This window comes from Micromys minutus (assembly GCF_963924665.1).
Source record: "Micromys minutus genome assembly, chromosome: 6".
Classification (NCBI taxonomy): Eukaryota; Metazoa; Chordata; class Mammalia; order Rodentia; family Muridae; genus Micromys; species Micromys minutus.
In genome coordinates this window covers 2,200,409-2,224,186 of record NC_137975.1, presented here as the reverse complement: position 1 = coordinate 2,224,186, position 23,778 = coordinate 2,200,409, and the positions used below count along the sequence as shown (strand labels likewise).

Genomic DNA, 23,778 nt, shown 5'->3' with positions numbered 1-23,778 from the left:
ATTCAAGTCAGCTTCTCACCCTGTCTGGTCTTTTTTGACTGAGTAGGTCCAATTCTGAGTCTGCTTCTTTCCCATCCATATTCCCATGATCTTAACTTATGCAACAGCTTTCTTCTTGCTCTCTGCCAGTCTTTCTTCCATTGGCATAATAACCATGGCTTTCTAAAAAAAAAAATCTATAAACTAGAAACCTTTTAACAGTTTTCCCTAAGTTTGAGTTAATACAAATCCCTCCCATGATGACTACCATGTGATCTGTCCCCGAATACTTCTCCATACTCTCTCTTTCTTCCCTTCCCTCCAGTCTTCTTTCAAATGTTGAGGCATATACAGATCATTCTTGTCACAGCTTCATCATACTCGGTCTTATTCCTTTTGTCAAGAGTGCTTTTAGGTCTCAGTTCAAATGTTCAAAAAAACCAACCGACCCACCAACCAACCAACCAACCAACCAACCAACTAGCCAACCAACCAACCAACCAACCAACCAACCAACCAACCAACCAATCAAACAAACAAAAAACAACAACAAAAACAACAGTTTCTTGTCCATTTATCTAAAGTTACTTCTCCTACCCCCAAATTGTTCTCCACTAGTTTACTTAATTTATTAAAAAGTCTTATTATTTAATTGATTACCATTCATGCTGAAATATGTATGTTTGGTTTGTATTTTATTCCTATACACAGTACACATTTTATCTCTCTTGATTGTTGAAGTGTTGCTAACTCTGTAAGTGGTACCTGACACATGGGTAAATGCCAAAATATATTTACTTAATGCATAGTTGAATAAATTAATAGATACCTTCTTTAACAGATCTTTTCAGAGCACTTCAGTTCCCTCTTTTTGGAATCCCCACTCTATTTAGAATACATTTCTTTCAGTATTATTAAGTTTTTTACATTTTGTTTTTGTATAGTCTTAAGGATGCTCTACTGAACTGTAGGATGCTGGGGTCAGATTAGAGAACAGGTTTTCATTAAATGTTTGTTGAATTTATGGGTCAGTCAGAGTGATGAAATTTCCCTGATTTATTAGGATATAGACAGAAGAGACTGGCTCACTACCACTTCTCTATATGTGTGAACAGTTGAGGCGTTTGGATCGAGATGAGCTTTTTGAAGAACAGGGATGTTCTTTCAGACTGCCATTAGTTTCATGTTCGTTTTATTTTCTTAGACACGGCACTTCAAGAAATCACTAGCTTATATCTTTGAGAAGGGTGGTGAGCTTTTGAAGCCAGATTATATTTTTGTTTACCTTCCATGCCATTCATGATTCAACATAAATGTTATTTTGTCACACATCATTTTCCTTTATCTTTTTCTTGTTGCAGCTTCTCTTTGCCTTCCCCACTTCCCTTCATCCCTTTCTCTCCTTTTATGCCTAAACTTCCTCATTAGCTTTGTCCCCACCCTAGCACTAGGGACAGTGCCCAAGACTTTGCATATACTAGGCAAAGGCTCTACCACTGTCATAACACCTCCACTCCATTCTGTAGGTATTTAGAGAAATTCCACAGTGAGTCTACAATCTATGCAGGTGGTGGAGGTGAGAGTCGGCTTCTTCCTGTTCCTGTAGCTATAATTCCAGACTCTCCCTGCAGTGTTGCTCGAAGCTGTTTTAGTAAGCAGAAGAGAAAGAATTCTGATGGTCCTAGCTACAGATTTAACAGAATCTAACAGTAGACTCTAAGTACATTATTTAAGGAACTCCTCTTCCAGGTCAAGACAATGATCCTTTTAAGGTGAAGATTTGGAATATCACATTTTTTTAAAATTTCAAATGTGTATTATTTTAAGTTAATTTATTGTAAAAGCATGAACTACGACTTACTCATCCTTACACTAGTATATGAAAATTTCAGGACCAGTGAATGCTTTTGACAATGACTATCTTTCACTTTCCAGTATCATTTCATGATTTTGTTTATATGAAATGCTGCCTGTAGGTGACAGAGACAAGGTGATGGGAGTGTGAATATAGAAGATCCTTAAACATCACAACTAACAAACCACAGAGGAAATCATCTTTAACATACCTAATCAAGTCATTACTAACATTAGTTGCTTCACCTAGAGACAAAATTAAAAACTAATAAAACTAAAGCTGATATTAGGAAGAGATGCTTCTTTACATTTTTATTCATTTATTTTTATGTGTGTGTGTATGTGTGTGTATGTGTGTGTGTGGGGGTGTATGTATATGTGTCTATGTATATGAGTGTGTATGTGTGTATGTGTTTGTATATGTGTGTGTATGTGTGTGTGTGTATGTGTGTCTATGTGTGTATGTGTATGTGTGTTTGTGTGTGTGTGTGTGTGTGTGTGCCTGAGTGTATATAAGAGCATCCTGTCCATGCAGGACCAGCAGAGGTCAGAAGAGGGTATTTAATCCCCTGGAACAGGAGGAATTAATGGTTGTGAGGCACTGTGTGGATGCTGGGTTTGGAATCCAGGTCCTCTGCAAGAACAGTCAGTGTTCTTCACCACCGAAGCCCCTCCAGCCTCTGTGATTTTCTTTTAGGAGCTACCTCATGTATAGGCAGAGCTACTTTTTAAGTGCTATATTGCTGATTTTCTTACTTATAGGTGGGGATAGTATATAGATTTCATTTTGGGACATTTTTTCAAGTGGTAAAACAGAGAAGAATATTTTTATGTCCTTCTTAGGTGGGCAGTTATACAAACGGTTGTGAAAACAAGTCCAGGCAGCCAATAAGCACACAAATCATGTAGTTTAGTCTAAAAGCCAACATTATGTTATAACTCACTCAAACACAAACTCTTCAAGGGCAGTACAGTGGATCTCAGTGGGGGAGAGGTCAGAGAGCGTTTGAGTGGAGGACATTCCGGACTAGGGGAGCTGGCTTCTAAAGTCACAGCACCCATTCTTCAGATGGAAGAGTAAAGCCACGATGAAGGTAATATTTTACATTTTTTTCTACACACACACACACACACACACACACACACACACATTAAGTATCAGTCATTTTTTGTGTTCCTCAAATTGTACTTGGTGCACAGAATTTAGCAATGACTGAGACAGAAGGTCTTCTCCGTTATGGGGCTCCTAATCTGTTAAGGAAATAGAACCAGTAGCACTACTGATATTAACCTAATAATACTAATAGCAGTAGCTGGCCGTGGGGAGTCTTGGCTCCCCTCACTGACACATCAGGCACTGCTCTTAGTCCCTCACATGCATTATCACATTCGAGCCTCATAATAACCTTTCAGAGTAAATATTACTGTTGTTATATGTATAAAACTGGGGGACCAGAAAAATTAAACCTTTATTGCCCAGGAAATATTTCTCAACTCTTAATGGTAGGTCCAATAGTTGAAACCATTTTGGGAAGAATGAAGATGGAGGCAGATGTGTAGGTTTCTCTTGGCACATCTCTTTATAAATAAGGTTGTTATAAATGTTTTATAAGGGATGGAATTGTACAAGATCATTTGACTTATAAATGTGGCAAATTACATTATACCTTTTGTATGAGAGTAGTTTGGTGTGTTCTTTGATGTGACTACTTAATCGAGTTCAAAGGGTGTAGTGGTGGAACGCATAAATCCCGCCATAGAGTTGGGATGTGTGTGTCTAAGGCTTGGCAACAACACGCCCAGGGGAAGTGAGTGAAAACAACAGTCCGGGGTGGTCGTGTCCACCCGGGACAGAAGCAGCAGGGGCGGTGGAGTGAACCGCGCCTGAGTTCATAGAGGCGGCATAAGGCCGCCAAGTTAGAGATCCCTGTAGTGCCAGATGGCCCCACGGGAGCTGGCGCAGCATGGGATAAAAGGTGGAACCTTCCTTTTAATATTTACCACAATACCTACCACCTATTGTCGTCTCCAGTCTTTGGTAGAGGGTGGGGTTGGATCTAGTACAAGTATCCACAAAAAGGTTTCCTAAGTAGAGATGTCCATAAGACCTAAATGTAGGAAATATGTCAGGGTGGCTGGTATAGATGTAGATGTTAGAGATGGAGGTACAGGTGCTGAGCTAGGCCATTCATGAATCCGAGGAACAATGGAAATGGTTACATTTAGACCAGTCAGACATCCAAAGAGGAGCATTGATCTGTTTCGGTTGGTTGGTGTGTAAGTTTCTACTGGGATCCACCAAAGTAGATGTGTTCCAGATACTTACATCTGAGATCTTAGTACTAGCCAAGTACTTCTCATCCAAGATAGATACACCTTTTCTGATCACCTTCTTCTTTGGCTTTGTGGTCGGTACCTGAATCCTTTCCTCTACTGATTTCATGCGATATGACAAGGTGCTCTGCCCTGACCCTCATTTCTCATCGTTGCATTGATTGCTCATTAACTTCTCCAACAACGGATTAATTTAGAATGGTGAATTAAAAAAAACCCTGGTAAATGAATGAAATGAAATGGAAAACATGACAATAATTGAAAAATAGCCTAGAAAACCATCTTAGGAAGTACATATTATATATAATAAATATTACAAGAGGGAATAAAAACCATGCTCAAATGGAAACAGCTTCAACTATTGATTGTAAAGCCATTTTTGATAGAGGAGATGGAGACTTTCAAGAACACAGAATCCTGGGACTTCTGATGGTAAACTTAAAATTAGTGTTTCTAACTTTGTTTTTCCTAATCATATGGTACAATTAGTCTCAGGAAAACACTAAATTTAAATGCTTTGGTACTAGAAAAAAGAAGGTGCTAAGTAAGAAGCCACATCTGAAATTGGTATCCATTTAAGTTATGGTATCCATAACTTTATGTTAGAACACCCAGAATGCGTTAGCATCCACATGTTTCCTGGGCACAGCTATAACCACAGTAGATGAAATTGGTGTTGTGTGATTTTAGGCTGACCCCCAAACTGTAGCTCAGACAGTTGTGCTTTCTAGTAAACAACCAGAGTGTGGAAATCCATAGGAGTCATCAGGCTAATCAGAGGAGGAACCCCTCTTAGTGACAACAGCCAGGGCGAGAGGGTAGACGGGCTAGACTGACTCTGCAGTACTGACCGGAAGCGTTAGATACGTTCAGTGGATCCAATCAGCACTGGCTTTGATAATAAATGTATCACTTTCAGCAGCTCGAACTGAAGGTTGTTTGTGCAGAAGAGATTCTAATATTGGCTCTTAATAAGATAAGCATTTCAACACTAAAGATATTTACAAAAATGTTTGCAATGCATAGCACACCTTCTAAGAAGTATATTCTTGGGGCTGGAGAGATGGCTCAGTGGTTAAGAGCACTGACTGTTCTTCCAGAGGTCCTGAGTTCAATTCCCAGAAACCACATGGTGGCTCTCAACCATCTGTAATGAGATCCAATGTCCTCTTCTGGTGTGTCTGAAGACAGGTGCAGGGTACTCATATAATTAAAAATAAAATAAACTTTTTAAAAGAAAAGAAGTATATTCTTCCTCAAAGCATGAAAGACTTTTCTTGACTAAATTCTCTGTTCTTTCATTTACTTTCCCAGAGTTCAGAGGTCAAACAAACAAAAAACAGGGTTACAGAGGTTAGAAGAATAGAGGTCTGCTGTGTGGGTGGGATTGCCTGGGAAACTTCACACTGATTCTAAGTGTACTTAGGTCCAAAAAAAATTCAATACTAATGTATTGATTATGCCTGCCTTTCTGCAACAGATGAAGTATCTCAGAGGCTCTTGATGGCATTGAAGCTGACACTAGAGACAGGCTGATCACTCCACAGGTAATCTGAGGGTCCAGAGCTCACAAGAATTACAGAGGACCAAAGGCTGACTCCAGAAGGGAAGTACTAGTGGCTAACTTCTCAGCCTCTGCCTGAGGGAGGATCAGAGAAATCCTGCTGAAGGTAGAGACAAAGAGATGATTTTTATTAAAATGATTTCCTTTACTGGTGCTCCTTCTCTGGCCAAAGGGATGCAACTTACTCTAGGGACGCAACAGTAGCTCTCAACTAACATGCCTAGCACAGACAGAGAGGGATACCACATCCTGATAAGACCTTCACCTCTTATGTATTATAAAAAAAAAAAAAAAGGAACAAAGCACATCTCCAGCCAAAGGCTCTTGTCCACTACCTTATTTGAGTCTTATAATCTTGTTACAAGATGGGTGGTATCTTGTATACCCATCTTATAATTGAGAAATATAAGGTCGAGAGATTATAAAAATCACCAAAGATTATTTATACTTTATTTTTCCCATTACATAGTTACTTGGGCTCTTTCTGATTGTAGTGGTTTGAATATGCTTGGCCCAAGGAGTGGCACTATTAGAAGGTGTGGCCTTGTTGGAGTAGGTATGTCACTGTGGGCATGGGCTTTAAGACCCTCACCCTAGCTACCTGGAAGCCAGTCTTCTGTTTGCCTTCAGAACAAGATGTTGAAGTTTCAGCTCCTCCTGCACCATGCCTGTCCGGACGCTGCCATGTTCCCACACTGATGATAATGGGCTGAACCTCTGAACCTGTAATGTCTGTCTTTATAAGACTTGTCTTGGTCATGGTGTCTGTTCACAGCAATAAAATCCTAACTTAGACATTGGCCTTCTACCATATTTAAAATGTACATAGTTTACATGATACAATGGCACATAATATGAAGAATGCATGAATATCTATGATTATACAAGTCATTTACTTAGATGAAAACAAATGCATTTAGATTTAAGAAATGGAATGTTAATCCTGAAATAGGTCCATTAGGATGTAAGCTTGTATCCACGATGGGAAGGAACCAACTGTTTTGAGTAGGGAACAAATGTCTTCATTTTAAAATGGTTTATAATTCTCTTAGCTGATTTCCTGAATCAACAAATAGAATCTAGTATGATAAATACAGGAAAGGTAGACACATACCTAAATAGTGTGCCAACAGACACTTTGAGAGGAGCAACTAACATAATTCTCTACTTCTGTGCACAATGAAGTGGAAGGTAAGGGGAAACCTGTACCTGTGAGTGGAATAGTTCAATGATACAAAAAGGCTAAATAGAAATTTCATATACTCATAGTTGATAGATCCATAATTAATAATTATGGAACAAGTCAGGATTGTGGTGAATAATACATATAATGCTTTAAAAACCATACACATATAATAGAGTTCTTATTAATACCATCTTTAGAAATGATTGCCTACTGTCCTGATCTAAATTAATTTTACTGTGCTCTTCATGTTTGTAGCATAGACATTCTTCTGAGCTTCACACTACCAAGAAGTGATAGAAATCATTCCCTCTCCCCTGCCTTTTGACTGATGGGTCTAATGCTAACATAAAAGTATTCAGTCAGATTTTATCCTGTGATGCAATGAGACCCCTTCCATCTCCTGCTGCTTACTTACAGACTTACTTACTTACATGATACTCTCTGCTGACACCTGCAATGATCTGGCTACGTGTAGAACACATCAGTGAGGGCTCAATTATATCTGAGTACAGTCCGATTAAGGTACTTGTTTGATATAAGGGTATTTGGTCTTGGCATTGAGCTCTAATGAGAACAGATAAAGAATGTTTATTTTTCAAACTCAGAATCATACTTCCCATGTTTCAGTCTCAGTGTAGTGGTTTGCATATGCTTGGTTGAGAGAGCGGCACTTTAGAAGGTGTGGCCCTTTTGGAGTAGGTGTGTTACTGTGGGTGTGGCTATAAGACTCTCACCCTAGCTGCCTGGAATTTTGCTAGAAGCTTTCAGATGAAGATGTAGGACTCTCAGCTCCTCCTGCACCATGCCTGCCTGGATGCTGCCATGTTCCTACCTTGATGATAATGGACTGAACCTGTAAGCCAGCCCCAATTCAATGTTGTTTTTTTGTAAGACTTGCAAAGTCATGGTGTCTGTTCACAGCAGTAAAACCTTAACTAAGACAAAAGTTGGTACCAGGGATTAGGGTATTGCTGTGATAGATTTGACCATGCTCTTCTTTGAAAGAATATGGACTTTGGATTTGAAAGCAGTGGAATGCATTAAATGGGGCTTAATGGGCTATCCAAGTAGGAATATGGAAGACTTTGTTACTGCGAGTGATTTGAACTGTGTGGACCTGGCCCAAGAGGAAAGTGAAGAATTTCAATATGTGACCTAAAGACTGTTTTTGTGGTATTTTGGTAAAAAATGTGGCTACTTTTTGCCCTTTTCTGAAGAGTCTGCCTGAGGCTAAGTTGAAGAGACTCAGATTAACTGCATTGACAAAGGAAGAAATGCCCATCATAGACTTTGTTCTCTGGTTACGCCTCACGAAGAACAGTTTAAACAAGCACAGCAAGCTGAGAAGGGAAAATATAAAATGTATGGTTCGAGTATTAAAGGGACACCAGGAACTGAAATGAAGCTGAATCCTGTGTTCAAGGATATTAAATTAAATTAAGGGACCTTGTGACAAGAACCTACCCAGCTAAATTTAGGTCCAGGCGTGTAGTACAAGCCTTTAACCCCAGGAGGCAAAGACAAGCAGATCTCTGAGTTCAAAGCCTAGAGCAAGTGCGAGGTAAAGGAAAACTTAAATCCAGGCTTGGACCACTTTAATCCCAGTGCTTAGGAGACAAGCACGCAGATCTCTGAGTTCAAAGTCAGTCTACAGAGCAAGTTCCAGAACAGCCAAGTGTAGGCAGGGAAGGACTTGGAAAACAGAAAGCTGCTGATAATAGAACAGGGGGCCATGTTTCAGCCCCAGCAAGCAGCAGAACTCAGCTGCTTTGGACACATGGCTCTGCCTGTAGAGTCCAGAAAAGAAGGGACTTTTGGGACAATTGATGCTGGTTAACTGGAGCTAAGAAATTAGTGGTGATTAAGAAGAGGCCAGCATCACTGAGGTGAATTCTTCTGGGAAGTGTTTTCTGAGAGGACAAAGACGCTGTGTTCCAGAAAGAGCCAAGGTTGTAATTTGTTCTACAGGTGAACCTAAGTGTCACCTTGGTGGAACTGGTTTTGAAGGCATGAAGGGGTCATGAAGAGCATCTGAGGACTGGCAATGTGGGAGGTCATGGAAGGTCATTGGTGAAGGTTCAGCTTCAGTAGTAGTTGATGGCCCAGGACTGAAGGGGTCATGCAAAGGATTTGGGGCTTGGCACCATGAAGGGAGCCTATGAGAGGCTAGTGGTGAGCCTAATTGCAGTGGAAGACCCCAGTGTAGAGATGCCAGTACCATGGGATGATCACCAAGAACAGTAACCACAGGAATGGGTCAACCTGAGCTTAGGGTGTTACAGAGGGCAGAGCTGTAGAGGTGATGCCAGCCCTTTGGAGGAGCCCAGCAGAACACTCGTAGATCTCAGTCATTGAAACAAGAAGCTGTAATATTTAAGTTGCCTTGGAGACCCCAAGATGTTGGACATACCATAGCTGTGGGCTATCTGCTGAGGAAAGCTGCTAGTGGAGTGGATCCAGCCCAGCCGAAAGAAGTTTGCTGCAGTCCACAAAGATGAAAGAGTTGGAGATTTAATGATTGCTCTGACATCAGACATGGAGATGCAGTTTGGAGTTTGCCCAGCTGGTTTCCCCTTTCACTTTGGGAATTCACATTATAATCCACTTTGGGAATTATAGTTAAGCAATTAGATGGATCTCAGAAGAGACTCTGAACTTTGGACTTTTGTCATTGTTGAGACTGCTATAAACCATGGGGACGTTGGAAGCTGGACTAAATGAGTTTTGCATTGTGTTATAGACTCATATGATTGGAAAAGCCAGTGAATGGAATATCATGGTTTGTGAATGCTTGGCCCAGGGAGTGGAACTATTAGAAAATGTGGCCTTGTTGGAGTAGGTGTGTCACTGTGGGTGTGGCTATAAGACTCTCACCCTAGCTGCCTGGAAGCCAGTATTCTGCTAGAAGCTTTCAGATGAAGATGTAGAACTCTCAGCTCCTCTGCACCATGCCTGTCTGGATGCTGCCATGTTCCTACCTTGATGATAATGGACTGAACCTGTAAGCCAGCTCCAATTCAATGTTGTTTTTTGTAAGACTTGCAAAGTCATGGTGTCTGGTCACAACAGTAAAACCTTAACTAAGACACACGGTATCAACCCCATGCTTAGAAACTTCTAAGTGAATCTTCCCTATTCATGGACACTTCTGGGAAGACAGCTTTCGAGAGCCTCTTTATTCTGCTCACACTCCTAAGAGTGTGATTATTGCTGGTTGGATGGAGGAAACACCAACGGCCGAGGTGGGTAACTTATAGACTGCTTGGCAGCCCGTGTCTGGCAGCCCGTGTCTGGCAGCCTGTGTCTGGCATTATTCTTCGTGACAAGCTGAACTACTTTTGGTAATTTAAGATGGGAAATATTAAATCAGAGAGGGCATCATGGTCATTAATGGACTAAGAAGATTGGAAAGAGTTAATCCATGAAATAGAGTAATGGCAGAACTGGAGAGTTTAGCCATTGTGTATTAAGCATGTGAGGTGGAAGATGAGCAGACGGCACGGAGCCAGGGAAACATATAACAATAGCAGTGAGTATCAGCAAGTGTGTTCTGAGTACTACACACTATTCTGAGCATTTTACAAGTTTTATTTCATTTAGTGTTAATTATGATGGTTGATATTGATAGCCAACTTGGTAGGTTCTAGAATCACCCAGGAATCAGATATTCAGCATATCAGATATTGACATTAACATTAATAACAATAACAAAATTATAGTTATGAAGTACCAATAATATTAATTTTAGGGTTGGGAGACAGCACAACAGGAGGAGCTCTATTAAGGGGTCATGGCATTAGGAAAGTGGGGCTTATTAAACAAAGGCAAGCTCTAGTTTTGAGAATACAAGAAGCTCCTGAGACCTACGGTCATAAGGGTTAATGTCTGCTGGTGCGACAATAACAGAAAATTCAGTTAGTAAAATGGTGTGGTAGCACACACCTGCATCCCAGCTCTCAGGAGGCAGAGGTAGGCGCATCAAGACTAACTTTAGCTGTACAGTTTGTTCAAGGTCAGCCTGAGCTACACGAGGGTCTGTCTTAAGACTAAAAATTATTCTAGTGATGAATGGAAGATGGCACAAAAATCATACTAAATGCGGGTCCGGGGGATCGCGGACTGAATTCGGAGGCTTGAGTCTATAGGTTCTGAAGAATAAAGATTTAAATACGAAGCAATGGCTAAACACCTGAAGTTCATTGCCGGGACTGTGATGGGTCAGGAGGGGAACGTGGAAGGTGCCTACGGGACCCTGAACAGAATCCTCACCACCGACGGGCTTACTGACGTCATAAAGCGACGATGCTACTGTGAGAAGCCACCGCCGCCAGAGGGAGAGCCACGAAACATGCCGGAGGATCTACAGCCTGGAAATGGCTGGAAAGGTTAACTCCAGATGCGAAAGAACCGTGCCGACCCATGGCTGGGCTGCTAAGGCTTGGGGATAGAAGCCCACATTATTTCTATGTTCGCCTCCTTTCTTTACCCAACTAACTTCTGTTTTTGTCTCTACAATAAACTCAATCACAGGTGAACAAGAAGGCTTGGACATACAGAAGCTATTTTATTGGTCCACAGTGGACTCTTTCTTTGATTAAAAGGGGAAAAAAATGAGAAAATAAAAAACAAACAAACAAAAAAACCTCAAAAAATCATACTAAATGCAAAATCATTGGGAATTTTTAGACAAACCTTGGTCCCCATGTGTGTTTGACAGAAGCAAATGCTAATCCCAGACGTGTAGTAACATACACAGATCATTCTGTGCATAAAATGGGATATTCACACACTAATTTAATTGGGCACCCAAGGAATTCTTCATCCCCAAAAGTGGTTCAAAGGACTGATTGTAAAACACAACCTTCTCTTTAGAGAAATAAGACAATCCAAATATATTTTAGGAACAGGAAAAAAAATCAAAATTCTAGCAGATCGGAGGTTAAATAGAACCTAGAGAAGCGATACACCACACAAGTTCAGCTCAGAAAACAATGATGAAAATAATCATGTCAGAGATAAAAGTATTTCCTCGGAGAACAAGTTTGGTTAGGTTTCCCCTTCTTTTTCCGTTACTTCCTAGCAGGGTACCGTTGTCCCCCCTTAGCCTCCTCAACATTGGGATCATAAGCATGTGCTGCAGGGTTTGTTTTGTTAACATTTAAATATTTTGGACAGTTTCACGGACATATATATTGTGATCTCAGGCATGTGACCCTCTCAGCAACGGAGTACCAGTATGTACTCTGTCCTTTAACCTAAGCTGAAAGTGAGCGCGGTGACCCCCTAAACACAGACATTATGGCGTCAGTGAGCGTACCTTGCCTGTCCAGTTGATATGGTAGCATCAGAGGGTGTCCATACTCACAGAGACCTGTAATGTCTTCCTCAGCAACCTACAAAGCACCTTTTGGTACTACGAATACTAGCCAGTAGGGAGGAAGCTTCTAGCCAGTGCCATTTTTCTGTATCCTGTATCCAAACTTCTCAGTGTTTCAGTGATAAGATCTTACTCTACAGTTTTGACAGAGCAGAGGCAATGGCATTTACTGTTTTGGAAGCCTCTGGAGGTTTTCTGGCCAACAACTCACGGGAAAAAGATACCACACCTGGTTCTAGAATTTTTCCTTAAAAACTTGTGACTTCTGGGAGCAGTATTATTAACCCATGAAGGTTATAATGTTCAACCATCAACTTCTTGGGTAAGGTTTCATGAGGTATGCTGTATGCAGTTAACTTCAGATTTAACTTTCTTTGAGGTAATGGCATCTACCTGCCATTCTAGCTACTCGGGAAACAGGGGATATGAGCTGGAGATTACAGTGTCAAGAAGGCCTGGGCTATGGACAGATCCTGTGTCAATATTAACAGCATCAGTCTGGATTAGAATTAATTAACTATACATTCTAAATTGCCAATATATAAAGATAACTTCAAGTGCATTAGACACACTTTAAATTTGCCTTTCAGTTTCTGTATCTATCGAAATGCAGATAAATGAGCTGAACAAAGACCTTGGACCTGCTCTTCCCACCTCATGAAGGTGAATATTTCGGTTAAGTGCCATCAGTTTTCCATCTTACTTATGAACTTTAAGTGTTTGGAGGGTATACATAATTTTGGGGAAAAATACAAAGATAAGACAGTAGAAACAATTTTGGAATTATGCATGGGATGCGACAGTCGCGCAGTCTGTGTCCCTCAGAGCATCACCTCAGTTTTCTGAACTGCTAAGTTTTCGGCTGGGGCTGACTATGTGCAAAGGATCGAGCCATTGTGTTCTGACTGTGAGCAGAGGTATCTGCAGATGTTGGCTGTGTCATACTCGATCCATCCCCAGAGATGCTAATTACCCTGTAAGAATGTGGTAATGAGGTGAAATACACTATCCGCCAGCAGGCATAATAGATCATATTTCCTATCACTCATTTAAATCCGCACATTAATTCTCATTACAAGATAAAGCCATGGTAGAAGCAGAGGCAAGACCACGGGGAAAGTAGAGTCTAGCCAGTACAGGCAGCAAGCCACACAATAGTTGGCTCTTGAAATGCTGATCTCATTAACTTGTAGCCAGACTTGCCGAGAGATGGCTATCAGAGGAAAACAAAAACCCCCTCGACGGTGCTATGTTCATGTTAATAGCCTGTAGCAAGGAAAAAACATACAGTTCAAGTCCAATGCCATAAAAGATAATTCCTTTGAATGCAACATTAAACTGGAGGGAGGGGTTACAGTCGTTCTCCACTGGGGCATCATTGTTCCTCAATGCTCATTCACCCCCACACCCCGCCATGTCAAAGGAGACAGGGGAACAGGGTTTGTTCTGAAAACATACACTCACTCCAGGGGGAATGTCACAGGCAGAAGCTGGCCTCCTAGACCTAATTAACGTTTTCAACGCTGGATTCCCATGCTCTTTGTATGGGAATATATGTATGTCGAGAAGTGTGAGAAAGTGCTTTGGCCCAATGGTGTGACTTCTGAGATGGGGAAGAAGCTAGAAGGTGGGCCGGGCCTTAAACCGTGGTAATCTCAGATCTAGACTCCTCACGTGAGAAAGCGGTGGGTTCAGCGCTGCGTTCTTAGGCCACATCTGCCAGTTGGATGAGTGGACAGAATCAGGAAACATGGGGACATTTGCTCTGTAAGTCACTGCCGAACAGTGAATTGAAGGTGTTAGGAAACAAAGGGAAGTCAGTCACATGGGCCCCTTTGACGGCGACACTAGCTTACAGGTTTTAATGAAAGAAAACAAAAACCTTCACAGGTTTTATCATCAGAAAAAAAAGAAAAAAAGAACTTCAGTGTTACCTCTGCCACCCTCTTGTGACACGTGGTAAATGCCCACATAGAAAACAATGAGATGGGCTGTGGGGCTCAGGGGCTCACGGGATTACTGGACACGCATGAGAACCCCAGTTCTGATCCCCAGGAACCGCCTAAGAGCTCAATGTGGCATTGGAGTGAACTACGGTGGATCGTGAGGGCTCGCTGCCAATCAGAACCACGGAATGGGAAAGATCCGAATCCCGTGAAAGACCCTGTCTGAGAGAAACACAGACGAGACGAGACGTGGTTGAAGAAGCTGTCCCAATACTGACCCATGTCTTCTACATGTGCAGCAATGGGCGAGCACCCCTTCCCCAACACACACCGGTATACACCACACACAGCACATGCACCCTCGGAAAGTGAAAAGAGAGATAATTGCAAAGTGTTTGACAGAGTACATTATGGTAGCGATAGCAACGCGGTCATAAATAGTAATTAGATAGTGAGACTGAAGGTTCATTTCTATATGAAGAGTGTATTGATGTTTTTAAAATAACTGATTATTGGGGAGTTTGCACTCTTGATATTTTATCAGTTTCTCAGAGAGAGCCAACTTGATGTGGAGAGCTCGGGAAACCAGCAGTTAAAGAGTCTGGAGCCACAGCGCGAGCGGAACCAGTGAGGTAGCCTCAGTGATGCAAGCCCAGGGCCAGTTTTTGGTACAGATCTGTTTTAGGGACTTAAGACTCTGGCGTCTGATATCTGTTGACTACAGGATCAGGAAGGAAAAGGTAGTGTGTGGACTTGTGGGTCCCTCTGCTTGGCTTGTGTTGTTCTGCCTGCGACTCTGGCCTATTGTGTATCAACAACCAAAACTGACTGGTTTTCTCTGTTGATCCTACTCGCCAGTCATTTGCTGAGAAGCCTCCACCTTCCAGAGAGCATGCGCTACAGCCGCGGCCCTTTCCTTCTTACGTTCCGTTTCCTCTTTCGTTCTTTTGTAGTGTTCTACAGCAGAGAAGTGAGTTTTTAGCAGATTTTATAACACAGGTAATTTGAGGAAAAAAAAAAAAAACCTCCAAGTTTGTTTCTGTTAGGCATCTAAAGGGGAGTCATTGTCTTAGAGCCCCGGGAGAAGGACCCGGAAGGCTGGACCTGGGCGTGGCTCTGGGGACGTGATAACAGGGAGCTAGCGTTGCTTCCAACTAAATGAACCTGTTTAGTTTCAAGTTTTAAATTTGGAGAAATAGTGCAGAAAACAGCTAACGGTATAGAGAAAACTCAGTGGACTATAGGGATGTTTTTTAAAAATATTTTTTAATTTTATTTACAGAGGGAGAGGGAGAGATGGAGGGAGGGAGGGAGAGCCTGTTTTGTGTGTGATGACACTGTGGAGACATGCCTTATCTGGCCTCAGAATTACCTGTTTTCTCACCAGAGATCATTTACCTTCATTGTGGACATATCATTTACTGGGAACAAATTTTTCTACTCCAGTTGACTGGCAGGAAACAAGTAAAATGCAAAGTTAAGTACAGCACCTTGTAATGGTGACGGTTTTGCTCAGCAGCGTGTTGGTCAGCGCGCCACACTTGGGTCAGGCCCTCTAACTTCCTGTTTCCTCTTTCTTACGGCTTGGAGCAGGTTTCTTCATCACAGCGAACGAGACTAAATAGAAACCCAGAGGGGAGAGAGCACAGGACATTACAGTGATGCGGTGTACAAATCTCATGGTGGATAGTAATGGGGTAGAGGCACCAACTATGTCTGTAGTCTTTAAAATACTGATTTATGTCTACTCAAAATCCAAAGCCCCCGGAACTAGAACATTCTAGAATACTCACTCCGGTGCACCATGACCAACAAGCCATTGTGGTTGAGGTTCCCTGTGGTAGACTGGAAGGTATGTAGGCTTTGGTGGGTGGCACCAGTTCCTTTTTACCCTGTTCAGACAAGGCAAATGGCTAAATCCTCAGCCTTCCTTCATGTTGTGAGGAACAGCTAATCTTAGATATTTAGAAGTCAAGCCTCAGAAACTGCTGTAAGATTATCCCCTTTCTTCAAGACAATCCGGATGAGGCTTACGACTGCAAATTTTTGAGTTGAATTTTGAGCTTGTGGGACTTCACAAGACGGGGAATGATGCTGAGCCGGTGCCTCTGGCATCCGGTGTTGGCTCTGCCTTGGAGGCAGTGTCTTCAGGCCTGGGCCTTTTCTGCCCAGTGGTTGCTTGTACTGAATGCATGAGTAAATGACAGTCACTTGAAAATCATCCCTTTTGCATCATCAGTGGTGACCTAAAATAAAACTTCAAGCAGCTAACCATAGCAGGAACCCTGGAAAAATAGTTAAGATACAAAGTTTGGAGATTTCTAATTCTTCCGCACAAATCTCACCATGATTATCTTTTGGTATATTGAAGCAAAGCCTCCCAAGTAACTTTTTAACTTGTACAATTATAATACGATTTTAAGTGTAAGTGTATCTTAATGCTTTCACAGAGTTGCTAGGTAGTTTTCAGAAATTATCCTGTTGAGTAAGTGGGGGAAAAGCTGTGACTTTTCTCTTAGGCTGGACCGCCAGTTGCGTAGGAACATCTCGCAGACTTCTTTCTGGGCTTTTGATCATTTGCCTAGCAAAGATTTTCAAACGGAGTCTCCGAGACAAAGAGAACACACATCTTTATGAAGTAGCACATTAGCTAATCACACGGCTTTTTGTGTGTAGATCACCTGTGCATTAAGGATATGGAAATACGGAAACAGATTAGAGCAGTTATGCCTCTGCTGGTGGCCCTCCCCACATACTCTATGTACCTTGGCCCTTTTATTTTCCACTCAGCCTTCCCTCTGGTCTGTCAATGTGTGCATGTGCCTGCACACACCGTGAGTGTGTGTAAATTCCCCACTTGACCTCTGGACACATTGCCTTGGCCTAGTTTTTCAGGGCTTGTTTGTATCTTTCCGGTCTGGAGCTAACCCTACAGTACTCTCAAGACACTTCTAAGCCCTACATAGTGTCTGGAAGTGCACGCGTGTAGTGGCCCTGAATCACCCGGAGCTGCAGAAACTTGGGGTTCAGAGGTGATGGACAGATGGGATTCCCTGGGTGTTTTATAGACCACACTGGCAAGGGCAGTTGATGCTCGGCCACAGGCAGTGCAGAGAGCATCAGGGTGACTGTAGCGATCAGGGTTCACTAATATTGGTTTTGACAGTGTGGCATCAGGGTGACTGTAGCGATCAGGGTTCACTAATATTGGTTTTGACAGTGTGGCATCAGGGTGACTGTAGCGATCAGGGTTCACTAATATTGGTTTTGACAGTGTGGCATCAGGGTGACTGTAGCGATCAGGGTTCACTAATATTGGTTTTGACAGTGTGGCATCAGGGTGACTGTAGCGATCAGGGTTCACTAAGATTGGTTTTGACAGTGTGGTATCAGGGTGACTGTAGCGATCAGGGTTCACTAATATTGGTTTTGACAGTGTGGTAGCATTAATTACTTCTGATCCCGAGGGAAGTCCATTTGTGTTGTTGTAATAGAATGCCACAGAAAGAGTGTTTCATAATCACAGACATTTTATCCAAGTCCATAGGGACGACTCTCATTTGTGTAACTGGGAATGTTAATAACAGGTAATACAAGGTCAGAGAAACCTATAGAAGTCTGTGGTACATGGCATAGCTCTCCAAACACACTCATCTACTCCTCAGTGTCAGTGGTTCCAAGGGTACACACCCTCCTGTACAATAACCAGAGAAGCTACATTTTCTTTATTAACACGTGCTTTAGGGATAGGCACCGATCTAAGTCAGTGGGGCTTTTGTAAAGCATTTCTCTTGCAGGAAGTGGCACATCTTTTATAGTTGACGTCATCTCTGAGCATGACCTAAGGAACCATTGTGCCCACCTGGCCAGCAGCATATAGAATAAAGAACTAAGAGAAATGAAGAGAAAAAAGACCAAGAACTCCGATGTTCATCTGAACAATTTATGTTATGGCCTTTACCTCTTTTTATATGGGGTGACACCTTCATACATGTTCTGAGGCATAACTCAGAGTGTTTTCCTATTAGTTGAACCCTAAGGCATTCTAACTGATCAGGCCATTCTGAATTCCTGTGGGTGATTCCAAACGGTGGCACTAAATAAAGTGTTTAGACTACTGTATAGAAAATATAGTATGGATAGTAAAATAGTCAACTGAGATTGAGTTAGGAAAGATTTTCATTCAGAGATCATAGGTGGGTTGTAGCGTGTAATTTTAAAAACATGCTTCCTTCTTTGCCAGGGCCTGAGGCCCTCGCTCCCAGCTTTAGCGCTGAGATCAGCTCTGGCCCCACTCTCTCCTTGTCCATTCCTGTGCTACCAGCTCCACCGTGATCCTTGAATGCGCGGATAAAACCACACACTCAGTTATCACAATTGCTGGGTAAGAATCTGCAGCCCCAATCTTATCAGCCAACAGCCAGCTCGTGCCGACCTCCTCGGTCCCCGCCCACAGTGGAAGCTGAAGGCCCCAGGTACTTTAGTGACTGCTGCTTTCTTCTCCATCCACAGCATGGCGGGCAACCTCTCCTCCCTTCCTCTTGGGACCTTTACCCTTCACTCAGCAATTGGCTCTCGCCTTCTTTATTGACATCATCAAGAACCAATTAGGGAATCAGCACTTTCCCCTACAGTGTGTAGTCCTGGCCCCCCTGATACTGCTACTCAAATAGAGCTTAGGGCTAAAGAAGAAAACATCTGAGTACAGTTCTTACATTGTGAGGCTGAGAGGATAACATACTGAAAAAGAGTCAAAGATAATTCTCAAAGGAGATATACAACCTTTGCGTGGAATCTGGTGAGCAATGTGGCGAGCTCTCATTCATACGAGTGGAGAATGCTACTGAGAGGTCGTTTAAAGAGGTCAGGGATGCCTCTGGGCATCTATGGTGCACGATGCAGCCCTCTACAACACAGGTACCTGCTCCTACGTGGCAGTGGTTCAAAGTGTAGGGAATCCCAGTGTGGGAAAGTGCCTTTTCGTTTCCTTTATTTTTATTTGTTTGTTTATTTAAACCACGTATTTGATTGTTCACTCTAGAATAATCACCGAGACAAAGTTGCCTGTCTCCCTTTTGTGGCGATCCCTAACTTCGAGAAAGCCAGTCGCGAGGAAAGGTTTGCTCCGCGATTTGAAAACTTGGGAAGTTTGAGCAGTTATCCTTCGCACGACGGGCAAGCAAATCAGTGTAGTAGAAGAAAAACATTGATCAGACAATGAAAAGGATGGCTCTTTGGAAGGACATGAAAGGTTCACTGAGGGGATGCAGGTTTTGGATGTAGCAATGCTGACGCCATTTTGTCCAGTCCAGTGTAGACATCAAGCAGGAAGAATGTATAGGGTTTTAAAGAAGGGAGGAGCTGAGGGGGGCACAGTGTAAGTTTTTCTTTTCTGAGAGTTAACTGCGAGACATTAGGCATGCCAAAGTAGGGAGTCTGGTGCTTGGGGTGAGTGATCAAAGTTTGAATAATTCCGTTTATGCAGTGGAAGAGGAGCAGGGGAGGGATGAATGGCTGAGCAGCTGGAGGTGAATCTCATAAACCCCTGATGGAACCAATCAGCAATTTATGTGACTGTTGCCCTGGCAAAGCTCAGAGACCCCTGAAAGGAAATAGGCAGTTTTGCTAAGCCTAGCTGTGGTTTGGGAGAAGTCATGGAGCAGAAGGTGAATTCACAAGGTAATTACAGAGAGCACTGGTCAGAATCCTGGAGTGGTCACTCATGGGCAGAAGGAACACATTCAGATAACCTGGGAACAGGAGACTGAAGAAAACACCATGGGTAGTTAGAGTGGATTATTAGCTGTCATTTAATCTTGTTTGGGGAATGAAGCTAAGTGTGGGTAGCATAGAATAAAGAAATCAGTTCTCCCACGAATTTTTCATTCTTCATATCTAAATATTACTTATCTATTCCTTGAGACATTCATAACGGTATATTTTGATCATATTTACCACCTCCCACGCTCTGACTTCTTTCTAAACCCAATACACTCCTTCCTCAACTTAGTATCTTGTTTTTTTGTTTTTGTTTTTTTAATAATCTGCGGAGTTCAGCCATTGCTGCCTGTTTATACACAGGTGTGTAAGATGCACCAGAGGATTATGGGTAACCTGGCTGAAGCCTCATCCTTGAAGAGAACTGACTTTTTCTCTCACTTCTCTCCCCTGTAGCCATCGGCCTCCAATTATCCTCAGCTAGAGGTGGGGTCTGGTGAGTTCTCCCGTCCACCTCCATGCTAAATGTTGACCACTTTGTTACAGTCCTTCTTCACTATTGGCTCTGACACCGTTTCAGCCCTTTCTTGCCCGACGCCATTTCTGGGGAGTCAGTGAAATATATGTTCCATTTAAGGTTGACAGAATTACTTAAGTCACTCACTGTTATGGTTTGGATACTAAATGACCTCTAAAGGCCTTTGTACATTAGTTGCCTGTTACACTGTTAGAACATGGTGGCACCTTTCAGGTAGAGCCCAGTGGAAGGATGCCAGGTCACTGGGTATATGTCCTTAGAAGGAACCCCAGCACTTCCCAACTTTCTGGTATCCATAGACAGATGACCCAACTCTACCATGATATCCAATATCACCACGGCCTCAGAGCAATAGGACCAAGACACTGTGAACTGAATGCTCTGGGTCTGTGAGTTGAGTTAAACTTACCATCCATGTTTGATAAACTTTGTTTATCTAGAGTATTTGTCACAGTGATGGAGGGCTAGCAACTGGCACTGTAGAGACAGAATGTGTACATCAGAGGTGGTAAGGGCAGGTGGTCACTTAGCACTAAAGAGATCAGAACCAGGATGGTTTGGTTCTGGGCTGATTATGCAGTTCAAAAACGTGTGGAAAAAAGAAAAAGAAAAGCTGCTTTGTAAAAAAAACTCTAGGCAATGAGCAAGAAAAGAAACCTTCTCAATTAAACAAATATTTTATAAATGCCTTTACTGGTCTGGGGAAGTAGTTTGAAGACATTTCTCTAGTCACCGAAATTACTGAGAATCTCTGTGGCTGGCTGTTGTCTCCTGGGAGGGCTGTGTTTGTGGTGAATCTGGCTGAAAGCCAGGTGAGGCTGTTGTTTAGGAGTAGAGTAACAGGGTGACAGAAAGTCACTGGAGGGAAACAAAAGAGGGCTTGATGTAACTAATTGATTGTGAATGCAGCCTGGAGCATGCGACTTGAGTGGGGACCTTCACAGTCCACCGGCTCAGTGGACATTTTAATCAAGAGGGCAGTGTTCATGGGAGTCCCGCTTCTCTCTTCTCAAAGGGGCTCATTCATTGGGGGAGATCCTGGGAACATGTGTTCATTAGGCTGGGATGGAGAGAGCTCTAACATTGTTGAAAGAGGTCAGCCGTGTTTCTCAACCTCCGCTGTACTCTGGGGTAGCTGACACCGTCTGTGATAGGAAGCAAGAGACAGAGAAGCTGTGGTTTGTCATTGAGGTTTGATTGACAGTTGTGGAGTCTTGAGTTTGTTTTCATTTGAGACTATACAGCCAGAGTTCAGAGTATACCATTTTCTGGGTGATGAGCCATTGGCGTTCATTTTTATCATTTTATTATAATTGATGATATATCCTAGTTTACTGTTTTCTTATTTAAACGCACTATCAGCTCATCCTTATTTGTTTTTTTTTTTGAGATTTCTTTAAAAATTCAAGTTCTCTGTCCTGCTCAATTACAGTAGAACTGGCACAGTAGATGTCTCTCCATGTTTTACTTCGTTTTCAGGCTTGATGGGTGCCTTTAATTCTTGGAAGAATGTCATCTGTAGTTGACCTTTCTCACACAATTTAGGTGGTGATTAATATTGGATTCCCCCCCTGCTCTGGGTGAAGTCTTAATGAAAATAACCACACCCCAATGTGGCTTAAGTTCAAGTAACTACAAATCGCGATTTCCTTTTCTCTGCTACCATTACTGTCTTTTCACTGGGTCTGACTGTGATAAATTGTTTTTTAGAAGGTTGATTAAATAAATAGGGCCACTGTGAGAGAGGGAGAGATATGAGCTTTTAGCATCCGCAGATGTTTCACTCAGTTATGGTAACAGGAAGCATTAATTGACGTGCATATTAAGAAGGTCATCAGAGTGATTGTTAGGATAGTCATTTTTAATGTCTGTTCAGGTAGAATTTCCACTGTGATGACTTTACAGGTTTTCTTTTGGTAACCGCCAGTTTCTCTTGGTGAGCCCTATCTAGTTACCCGTTAAGACTGAGATTCCCACTGCCTTTGGAATTAACTCAGTTTAGCAAGCAGAACAAAAGAAAGCCGCCACGCAGTGTGCCCTACTCTTTGAACTTACTGTTTTAACTGTAAAAGCAAAACCAATGGACCCACTTGGGAAAATTTAGTCACTGTGCTGTGTGGAAGTATGAGCTGAATAAACCCTTTCCTCCCCAACTTGCTTCGTGGTCATGATGATGTGCGCAGGAATAGAAACCCTCAGTATGACACATACTAACAAAAATCCTGCCGTATGATGTTGTTTTTCTGTGTATCGTTTATGTTACATATACACAGTTCTGTTGCCCACCAAGGTGCTATTGGTGCATTCTTTCCTCAGGCTGCTTTGCGGTCTGTCATGCCCTTCACATCACATGAAGGACTAGATGCTTTAGTCTGTGATGACGTCATGTGGATGAGGGAGAACAGAAGGTCAAAGAGGTTATGGAAGTTGGTCAGAAGCCATTCATAGCACACAAACTAGGGTTATTACTTCACTTACATAGGGGCTTTCTCATTCCTGTGAGTTCAAGATGTTCTTTAGGAATCAAGGTGACACTCTAGACCTTTTACTGCTTTCAAAGCCTGTGGTCCCCAGGCGTTTATGTGTTCTGATTTATCCAGCAGCTCTTTGCGTTAGTCCCTGAGGGGAAAGCCAGAGGTGTGGACATGGGGTGGTGTGTTTCTCACCGAAGACTGCTGTTCTTTCCAGTAACCCTGTCTGGTTTGTGCCTTCCCTTTCCAACCCTCAGATCACTGCTCTTTATCTGGAGGTGCAGTGGGTGGATTTCTGCCTTTTTGTCTTGGCTTTCTTTCTTGTTAGATGAGTCGGATAAACAGTGGACATGTCTAAACCCATGCCATGTTGTCATGGAAGGTAAGAGTTTGCACGTCTTAGCCTGAGCTGTCTACCTACCCTTTGAGCCTGCCACATGCTTGTTTGTGTAGTGAAGTGTGCACATCTTAACATCTGATTCATTTGACCCATGTGTGTCCTCAGGGAGCCCAGGCTAGAGGTGGAGAATATTTCTGTTTCCTTTGCATGCTCTCTGACATGCTTTCTTTGAGCCCGTCAATCACCCATTGCTTGGTATCTATTAGCAAGGATTTGGTCTGCGTTGAACTAGGGCCATGATCTAAATACTTCTTTGACTCTGACTTCTTTCAAACAGTTCAGTGTTTTGTCTAGATCAACTCTTTTGGGTTACTAATATCGATTTTATCAGCATGTTACATTTGTTTATTGTCCCAGTGAGAGATATTTGCATTGCTTCTTGGTTTTAACTATTGTGAACATTTTTCATAT

General features: G+C 42.4%; 1 protein-coding gene and 1 pseudogene across 2 annotated transcripts in view; both read left to right on the top strand.

Moving 5' to 3' along the window:
• HMCN1 (hemicentin 1) overlaps window positions 1-23,778 on the top strand; it is a gene marked incomplete at its 3' end in the record, with an annotated part of 402,129 nt that overhangs the window by 21,599 nt on the left and 356,752 nt on the right. The gene's annotated exons all lie outside the window — the stretch shown is intronic.
• LOC308421493 (small ribosomal subunit protein bS21m-like) lies at window positions 11,095-11,352 on the top strand (annotated as a pseudogene). The gene has a single exon. The product of its transcript is annotated as a small ribosomal subunit protein bS21m-like (transcript).